Consider the following 8,708-nt stretch of genomic DNA (forward strand, 5'->3'; position numbering starts at 1 on the left):
TCTCAAGTCTGTAGAGTTACTGCTGTTGATGTTTCCCTGATCCTGAATCTGTGTCCAGTTATTTTTTGTTTGTTTGTTTTTATCCTGTAGCACTTTTCATTCCTGATTTAGTTTGTAGTTTCATTAAAGTTCCGTTTTTCCTGTTCCTGTCTCCCCCTTGTGTCTGTGTCTTGTGTCTCCTCGTCACTTCATGTAACAACAACATGTGGACGTGAGACCACATATTGTCCTCGTGTTAGGCTTGAAAGGAAGGACAAATACTAGGAACACAAACATTTTAACTATCGGGCATCACTTTAATTTATGACCTTCTTTAGTCATTAAGGACAAAAATATCCTTTTTAAAAAAAAGTGTTAAAATACCTTAACTAATGATTATTTCTTATTTCTGCTTCAAAACCAAACAAATCCAATCATTTTGAGAATTTTAACCCTTTAAATGTCAGTTTGATTACATAAAGTTGTATGAAACTAATGTTGGGAGGCTATTTTTATTTATTTTTTTGTCCTTAATGATTCAAGATGGTAGTACATTTTTTTTTTCACAGTAATCAACCTATTGGATTTTTTATTATTATTATTATTTATTTATTTATTTTTATTTCAAACTTTGTGCCCATGCACTAATAACCAACTGTTTTTATGTGTAGTAAAGATGTTGTTTTCTCTGTCCTGTCATTATTTAATTAGTTATCTGCTCAAGGTTGCTAACATTGACTTATAGGAGAACTTTACTGGAAATCTACCTGGTTCTCTCTAGTTTTAGAGGACCATATGAGCAGAAACACACTGATGGAGAGCAGAACTGACATGCTAGCTGTTGGCGCCACCATTAGCATCGCTAATAGCATCTGGTGCTTAATTTTGTTCCATATCATGTACAAGGCAAATGTTGTTGGAATGACAACGTTTCCTTGGATCCTCAAATCCTTATCCAGGAGCATTGAAGCCAGCCCGAATTTTTCCAAAAACTAGAAAAATAACCTTATATTTGATTGAGAAATAAACAGAAACGTTTCTGTTATTGTGTCATCTAAAACCTTTCCTTTATTCTGCAGTTTAAAGTTTGTCTTAGTCTTAATGTTGAGTAAAATCATGGCCTGATTCCGCTGCATGAAATTCCTTTATTTCTGCTAGCTATATTATGAAGCCATGTGCCCTTTATTTTTTTTTTTTTTTTTTTTTTTTGAGTGTCTGTTGTGAAATAAATTTGAAATCAATATCTGATTCATCAGTGTGAATATTTATTGTTCAAACTGCAACAACAACCCAACAGAGCTATAAAGCTCCGGGCATTACGAGACTTTTTTTTGTTGTTGACACCGCCCTATTGGCAGCCAATCAGTCAGCTGTAAGAGTTTACTGCACGGAAGGAATTCCAGAGTCTGGAGGGGTCCAGATGGCAACAGTCAGGCTTCCTGATGCACATCCAGTTTTGGAGTTTGCTGGCTAAAATCAGCGTCTCTCTTTTTTTCATTAGGGGCCTGTGGGGCACATCACCACCAGAGGGCGCTGCTGTGCGGGGGATGATTGTCAGCTTCTCTAAGATTTCCTGTGTCAAAAATTTTGTTGTGCATAAGTTAATAAATATTCAAATTTGTCTCCAATGAAATTTCCACTTTTTTTCATTTGATAAACGAAATTTCCTACGTAGACACTTTTCGAAGCGTAGTTGTTTGTGAATAGTTGGTTGTGCCTGATGCTGTGTCTCTGTGCCTTCAGTATTGTGGACTGGTGAACGGCTGAGCTTGAATGGGCGTACACTTCAGCTTGGGCAGTGGGGTCTGAAGTTCAGGACCTAGAACATTTCTCATGACTGATTTGAAGCAAGGCGTGGGCACAGATTAGCTAGCTCTGCTAATGTATGTAATGTAACAGCTAATTGATGTTTCATTCATTCATTGAATGATGAATAGAGTTGAGTACCTGGCTAGTGAGATGTGGGATTATAACACTTTGCCAGAAGTTGGAGATAAAAGGTTTGGGACCGTATTGACCAGGTAAGCCAAGACAAAACTAGGTCACTCAACCAGGAGTGGTTTAAGAGGACACCTTGGTTAACCAGTAGCTTGTGAGTCTGTTTATCTTTTAATCTAAACGGAATTGATGATGTACTTTACGTGTGGTTTGAATTATAATGAAATTTGTTTAATGTTCAACTGTGATGTGCGCTGTCCAGCTGTCTGTGGTGCTGAAATGGCTGTTTGGCAGTGGTATATTGTGTGTGGTGACTTTGTATATTGATTGCTGTGTGTTTGCTGTACCATTTGGTCGCGCTACTGATATATGATAATATATGTCGTCAGATTGGTATTGTTTGTGTGATGTCATTATTCAGCTGCAATTTTGTCATCATCTGTTTGTTGCCAAGTGCTGTGTCTCCTCTCTCACTTGCTACTGTGTTTTTGTTGTGAGGGTATTGTTATGGCCCAGGCGTAGAGGCACCTGGGTCACACACGATAGCCTAACCCTAACCCTAACCCTAACCCAAGGAGGACAGCCACGCTTACAATCTGACTTTGTTTAGAGTAGCAGTTAATTAGTTATTTATTTTAATCTTCAGAGTGAGACCTATCTGACAAACACACACACACACACACACACACACACACACACACACACACACATTGAATGAATTATTCAGCTGCATTTTTGTTGTCACCTGTTTGTTGCCAGTTGCTGTGTCTCCTCTCTCACTTGCTACTGTGTTTTTGTTGTGAGGGTATTGATTGTGGTATTTCTGGATTGCATGTGGAATGGCCCCACCAGAGTTTACACCCAAAATCACCACTGACCCTAACCCTAAATGAATGTCTAAATGTACCACAACATACACAGAATTATTCTTTTATTTGTATTTATTATACATTGTACTGTGTACAGTAACAAAATCACAATAACAAGTAGCTGTTGAATCCTGAATTTCTCTCTCATTGTGGGTAGTTTTAGAGCTGAATGAATAACATCCTGTGTAATCCATGTTATAAACATTAGCCTAACTAGTCTTTATGAAAAGAAATCTGTTGGACATTGTGTTAAAAACCTGATAAATAAACAAGACATTACAAATGGAAAACGCTGGATTCTGTCCCAGATATAAATTAATTGATACACAAGAGAAATTTGTTTCTTGAAGGATCTCACCGCTCTGTTTTCTTGCTTTATTGCATTAATCCACATCTGCCGTCTTGCAGGATCTTTGGGAATCCTAGAAAACGGTTCCCACTTATGACCCCCTTAGGATTCCGATTTCTCTCCCAAGTCAAACATACATGAGGTAAATCTGAACAGAGAGAGACTCTCAGACACTCACTGGAAGCACCAGAGCTCGCCTTTTGTAAACAGTTGCAAAATAATGAGCTCACACTGTATTTTTACCTTCATTTCGTTCATGTTACATCAAATACTAATGTTCACAAATGATTAAATACAGAAGCCGGGGGTTCAGAAGCTACCTGTCTGGCCTCCTCCACATCATCACCCCATCGTCATCCCTTAGATCCTCCTCCTCCCTCCACCTCACTGTGACCCCTGTTCACCTCAGCACCGTGGGGAGCTCTGGAACTATTTACCCTCTGATATCTGTAATATTGACTCTGTCTATTTTCAAAACCAGACTCAAAACCCACCTATTTAGAATCACTGACTCACTCCACCACCCTTAACTCCAACACCGCCCTACTTCTCCCTTCTGCATTTCCAAAGTTTTATTTTATTCATGCGGTCTTATTAAATGCTGTACATTGATCACCAATGCTTTAATGTTGTTTATTGTATGTTTCTAGTGTTTGAATGTTTGAATACTGTTTAATTATTTGTCCATTGATGTTTTATCCATTGTTCTATTCGTCTGTTCCTTTCTGTAAAGTTTCCTTTGGTGAGAATTATTATTATTATTATTTTTAAGCAAAGAGCTAATCAAACTTTGTTTTCGTTTTTTTTAATTTTCATGTCGATGTAGCACAAGGTGCTTCACACAGGTTTTAAGCAACACAACATACAGTATATACATGTAAGTCAGTTACTGGTTGTCTGTCATTATAACCTTTTTACAATTGCGCAGTGGTTCCCAAATGTTTTTGGCTTCAGTAGATCTACCCCCTTCACCTAATTTCTGAATCCTTACTGTATGAAAAAAAAAAAGAGAAAGGAGGAAGGAATTTAGTTTTGAAGCATCAGTGAACTCTTGGGAGAGATATGAGCTTTTGCAGGTGAACCATGTGATTGTGTGGAACCATCCAGGTTATTTTAGGAAAAGCACCAACACAACACACGTCTGATCTGTTTCAAGAAATGAGCCAAAGCAGCTGAGAAGGAATTTTGGTGGCACTGATGATATAGAAAAGGAATTTAGTTTAGTTAGCCTCAGATGGGCTGTGCCCAGAGAGCAAACAGGGGGTTAGACTCTGACCGCTAACCACTACTACACAGCTCCGTGTTGTGCTGAACTGTGAGGCTGTTTTGCCAAATGATCTCAGAGTTTTGGGAAAAGTAATTTCTGTTTCAAGAAATGGTCCCATTCAGGTCAGAATTTATCAGCTCCAGGTTTCAGTTTAATCTCCCAAGTCAAACATACATGTGGTAAATCTAAACAGAGGGCAACTTTCAGAGGTTCAGTGGAAGTTTCAGAGCTCACTCTTACGAAATGACTGCAAATTAGTGAACTCACACTGTTTTTTACCTCCAGACATATTTAATACTCAGGGGTCCAAAAGCTAAAAGATTTACCTCACTGCTGTACATACAGACTTTTAATAACTAAAACGTTTTAAGGATCATTTTTGACTGATTTCATTATGTGGTGTACCTCTCCATTAATTGGACCATTCTCCAACCAATCTGAGACAAAGTCTCACCCAAAAATCCCTTCCCATATTTTACATTGTGTTTCTTACCTCTTATAGTTTTATAGTGTTGGTCATATGTATCAGTCAGTGTATCCCGTTTTGTTATTTTTGTTGAATAAATATGATGTTCTGTTTATCTACTACTTGGATTATTTTTTACCTTATTACATTATTTAGGTGCTTCATACCCATTTTTTGCAGTGTTTTCATAGTTATATATACAGCAGTTTACAGTGCTAATCTTCTTACAGTGTGTGTTCTACATGTTATTTGATTTTCAGTGTCCTTTACTGCCTTACGGTATTCATCTTGGAATCAAGTTTTACAGTGTATCCCTACTTGTAATTTATTTACAGTGTATATCTTGGTAATCAATTTCCATTTTTATATATTTAAGTTTTACACTGTACTTCCTAGATGTCATTATTACATTTTATGTATGTCTTAAGTACTTACTTTTTGTGGTCAAATATTTTACAGTGTACATTAAATGCCCTGGTAGATATTATTCGTAATATATCTTGTTTTACAGTATATTTCCTGGAAGTTCCTTTCTTACACAGCATCACTTGGTCCTATTTTTTTTTTTTTTTTTTTTTTAACCACATGTGTCCTGGAAGTCAATATTTACATTGTATTTCCTGGCAATTACATTTTGTTTTGCAGTGTGCTTGTAGGTTGTATTGTTTTCTTTCCACGTATCTCCTAGCAGTCATTTTTATTTATTTGTTTTAATGTATCACTGAGGAATGTCTATTTTGAATGTCTATTTTACAGCATAAATTATCTATTTCTGTTTTACAACATATGGCTCGTTTTTTTTTGTTTTTTTGGTTTTTTTTTTTTGTTTGTTTTTTTGCAGTGTATCTCCTGGCTTTGTTATTTACAGTGTATGGTTGTCGTTTTTTTTTTTTTTAATTTTACATTGTATTTCCTAACAGTGACATTTTTTACAGTGTGTTCAATGGCAGTAAAAAGAAAATTTCCCAGAATTAACATTTTTTACAGCTTCTTCCATAGTAGTAAATTTTTTTTTTAGTGTTCCATGACAGTGACATTTTTTACATCGTCTTTCTTAGAATTAACATTTTTTACAGTTTGACTGAATTTTTGATCTGCGTGTGTCTGTCTGTGTGTGTGTGTGTGTGCGTGTGTGTGTGAATCATCAGATCATTCAGAATAATTAAAATACTGCAGACCCTGAGCATCGGTGTTATATGGACAGTTGTAGTTACTAACAGTGGCCACTGGAGGGCAGCGTTTCCACGTTTTTCCATAATCTCAGATGAGTTGCCTCCTGCAATTCACCATGTCTCCACCAGAGGGAGACAAACCTCCACTCGTGAATGAGTTTCTGATTTGAAAATGTTTCTACTCACGGTCACAGTCAGTTAATTAATAAATAAATGAATATATAATGACATTGTTGATTAAAATATTAACTACGTTGAAAATATGTTAAATATATCATTTAGATATATCGTTTAGACCATGTTATTTTTCATATTACTGAGAATATTCACCAAAGTTTAGCTCCTTCTGACTCCCTCATTGGATTAAAGGTTGAGGACTTGAGCTAACAACTGTGTTGAGGCTAAAAAGTACTTCAAAAATATAAAACAAGCATCATGTCTTCCCAATTTCCTAGCCTCACTGCTCTTCTCCAAGCTAATAGTAGCCCTTCCTAGCCTCCCAGCTAAAAGTATCTTTTCCTAGTCTCCCAGCTAAGCATTGCTCTTCATAGCCTCCTAACTGATAGTAGATCTTCCTAGCTTCCCAGCTAACAGTAGCTCTTCATTACCACCAAGCTAATAGTAGCCCTTTCTAGCTTCACAGTTAAAGCTAATAGTGGCTCTTTCTAGCCTCCCAGCTAATTGTAGCTTTTCCTAGCCTCCCAGCTAATAGTGGCTCTTCCTATTCTCCTAATTAATAGTAGATCTTCCTGGCTAGTAGCACTTCTTAGCTTCCAGCTTATATATGGTGACCCGACGTCCTCTTTTTCCCTGACATATGTCGAACTCAAACTTTGAAACAATTTCAAACTGGTCCAGGATTTTTTTCAACTAGATTCTCAAACATGTTCACATCAAATTTTCGTTGTGTTGTTTATCTGTGTGTCCACCTTGCAGGAGGGTCTGGACTCAAATCTGGTCAACCTAGCTAACAGTAGCTCATTCTGGGCTCCCAGCTAAAGCTAATAGTAGCTCTTCCTAGCCTCCTAGCTAATAGCATTGCTTCCTGTTTCCTCCGTTTAATAATGAACACAGGCTACTTCCTGGTATGAAGAGTTGTTTCCTCTTAGGTGTAGGAACATTATCTACGAACCAGATTTCCAGAGTTCCAGATCTTTGTGTCTTTGTGTAGCTCTTCCTCTTTAAAACACAATTTGTTTGTCATGAGTTTTTATCTGTGCAGGAAATAAATGAAGAGTAGCGGCTCAATTAAAAATATTTGTTCTCGTCATAGAAACTAATGAAATCTCTTCAGAGGCAGCGCTGTGGTTTCACCCAGACTCTCCGGTCTCATTCACTCAGTCATTCTGCTCTTTATTGTTCAGGAGGGAAATTTGGGTTTTAGAGTTGGACCACACACAGAATACTAGAGAGAGAATCTGTGATGGTGAAGAGCGGACTGGGAGCGTAGAGCAATAACATGGAATAGACAGTATTGGAGTCAGTAAAGGCTCCATCAGTTAGACGTAGAAATGGAGGCAAATATTCCCAATAACCTCACAGTCTATATTTACTGTACGAACTAATCTAATGTAACCAGAAGAGTGAAGTTGTCTATAAGTAAATTGACCTCTGTAGGATGTCATGAAACAGTTAAAGGAGCTGAACCTCCAGAGTTTTGTTTTTCATTTCTTTTAATACTGATCTGATTTTGTCTATTTAATACGTCTCATTTTAATAGTCTCTCAGCAGATTCCTGCCGCCTTTATTCAGACCTGGAGGGCTCATGAATTATTATTATCATAGATAAACATTTAGATTAGATTCATTTATTTCTTTGTCCTCGTGAAGTCAAATTTGATGTTCAAGAGTATATAAAAAAAAGTAGCTCTTCACAGCCTCCGAGCTAATAGTTGCTCTTCACAGCCTCCTAGCTAATAGTAGCCCTCCATAGCCTCCGAGCTAATAGTAGCTCTTCATAGCCTCAGAGCAAATAGTAGCTCTTCATAGCCTCTTAGCTAATAGTAGCTCTTCATAGCCTCCGAACTAATAGTAGCTCTTCATAGCCTCCGAGCTAATAGTAGCTCTTCACAGCCTCCTAGCTAATAGTAGCTCTTCATAGCCTCCGAACTAATAGTAGCTCTTCATAGCCTCTTAGCTAATAGTAGCCCTCCATAGCCTCCAAGCTAATAGTAGCTCTTCATAGCCTCCGAGCTAATAGTAGCTCTTCATAGCCTCTTAGCTAATAGTAGCTCTTCATAGCCTCTGAGCTAATAGTAGCTCTTCCTATTCAGGAAGGTCAAGCTCAACATTAAGACATTGAGGAGACAATGTTTATTTCCTAGAAAACTAATTTTAAACTGTTGATGACTCATCCTGTACTAGGGTTGCAGGTAAATAGCATGCTAACAGTTACACGTGACCAAACAGTTTAAATGACTGGTTATTTTATTATTATTATTATTATTATTATTATTATTATTTTACATTGCTTAAGTTCAGGAACAATATTCTCAGACTCCCAGACATCTCATAAGGATGGTTTGAAAACATGGTTGCTTTTTAGTCACCATGGACCAGATAGTCCACCATAGGTCCACCATAGGTCCACCATTAGTCCACCATGGTCCACCATTAGTTCGCCATTAACTGAGATGCAGTGTTGTGCCAAAAACAAATAAAACTGGCC

The sequence above is a fragment of the Mugil cephalus genome, chromosome 1 (genome assembly GCF_022458985.1).
Source record: "Mugil cephalus isolate CIBA_MC_2020 chromosome 1, CIBA_Mcephalus_1.1, whole genome shotgun sequence".
Taxonomy (NCBI): domain Eukaryota; kingdom Metazoa; phylum Chordata; class Actinopteri; order Mugiliformes; family Mugilidae; genus Mugil; species Mugil cephalus.